This window comes from Carassius gibelio, chromosome A25 (assembly GCF_023724105.1).
Source record: "Carassius gibelio isolate Cgi1373 ecotype wild population from Czech Republic chromosome A25, carGib1.2-hapl.c, whole genome shotgun sequence".
Lineage (NCBI taxonomy): Eukaryota > Metazoa > Chordata > Actinopteri > Cypriniformes > Cyprinidae > Carassius > Carassius gibelio.
This window is the reverse complement of record NC_068395.1, coordinates 17,592,569-17,594,519: the sequence shown is the minus strand read 5'-3', so window position 1 is coordinate 17,594,519 and position 1,951 is coordinate 17,592,569.

Sequence of the window (1,951 nt, the reverse complement as noted above, 5' to 3'; positions counted from 1 at the left end):
TCAAGCCTATATCGCGACGTTTCGATACTTTGATGTATCTTCTTCAGGCAGGCTTGAACTTTTAAATTTTCTGTTTTATCTCGAGATACAAAATAACCGTTTTACTAAATCACCAACCAAGATGTTACTGCAAGCAGTGCAACAATCCTTCTGACTCAGACTGCGTTCCGTTAGGTATATCAAAGCCAGTCGATGACGTCATCGGCACGCCATCCTCCAATCCCTTCAAACCAATACAAAATTCAAACCAAACAAGCACACGATGCATTTTTCAAATTTGAATTATGTACGTTGCATTTTTTATTTTTTATTTATTTTTAATCGATGCATGTTGCTTTTTTTATAGAGAATTTTTTTCTTTGCTTTTTTCAAATTTAAACGATGCTCTTTGCCTCTTTCAATTTGAAAAATGCAGCTCCTCAGTCTGCATGTAACAAAGAAATCAATGCATCCCTCAAATGTGCTCCAAGTAGCCATAAATAATATTTTTTAATCATTTATGACTATTAAAGCCCTCTAGTGCCTCATAATATATGTATTTTTATTTATTGTATATTTATGTATATTCAGTTCTGTTTCTATATGTTTTTCACAATCATCTCTTTCTGTTTTATAGAGAGATACTGAAAAAAATATATTCTAGTGCCCATGAAGTATTTATAATTTTATCTTTATGCTTTTTTATGCTTTTTATATTTGTATTATATTTAACCTCGTGTGTCTTTATAAGTAATCCATGAAAACCATGAATTCTAGTGCCCATGAAGTATGTATTCATATTTTAATTTTTTAATATGTGTTAGGGTGTATATTTATTTATTTTAATAATAATAAAAAAAAGAAGAACATATGAAAGTCCATAAAGTGTGGTTCCGCTGAGTACCCACTAGAGGTCATGAGAAGAGAGGGCCCAGAGAGGGAGGCTCAGGCTGGGTTAGGAAAAAGGAGAGTTTTCCCAGGATAGGACCCTGAGGGTCCCACTCTGGGTTGTGCACGGTCCATCCCTCCACTGGTCACCCCCAAATCACATACAGACCAAGAGAGGTCACAGCAGGCCAACTGTTAAGGGCTGTTCATAGGGCTATTGAGGCCAGGGCTATTCAGTTTAGGTCTGGTTAAGTTTAGGTTTGTGCAGGATGGGTCTGTAAAATCCAGGTATGAATCCTGGGGTGTCTGGTAGGTTTTAGGTTTTGGATATGGTGGGTTGGTTAGGTTTAGGTTGTGTTATGGTTAGTCGGTTAGGTTTAGGTTTGGGTTAAGGTCAGGTAGATCTGCTAAGTCTCATTAAGACCTCTTGGGAATTTTGTATCCAGTCTCATGATCCATAATCTTTCAAATTTGAGTCTATCACACAACGACCAGAATGGGTCAGAGTGAAGTCCAGTCACCCTGAAGGCCTCAAGGCCGTGGGTGAGGAAGTGCTGGACTACGTGTCTACGTTTCTCTATTTTATTTTTTATGTTGTGTGTGTGCTGATAGACTCGGACCTTTAAAGCATTTTTTGTCTGGCCTACATATTGTTTGGAACACTTTGTACAATAAATCAAATAAATACAGTTCTCTGTTACTGGAGTGAGATGCTGTGAGATCTGAAAGACTTGTTTTGTTGAACGATTGAATACCCATTTTTTCTGATCAAAGTATTTACAGAGTGACTTTTTCTTCTGTGGTGCCATAGGTCTGAGTTTGCTATTTACTAGAACGTCTGATAAATTTGTATTTCTCCTATAGGCAGCTATTTGTTTGTGTTTCTGCAAGAAGGGAGTGTTTTCAAAGAACCTTTCAAAATTAGACTTAGCTGCACGATTTAATTGTTTGCTCATTAGCGAGAAATTGGACACTAATGGAATAATTTTGTTCTTTTCACCCTCTTTAGGGTCCCTTGGAGTCCCGGGGAGGAGAAAAGTCTTCAGAGCCCTTCTTAAGAAGGACCTCGAGTATCCTCTGTCCC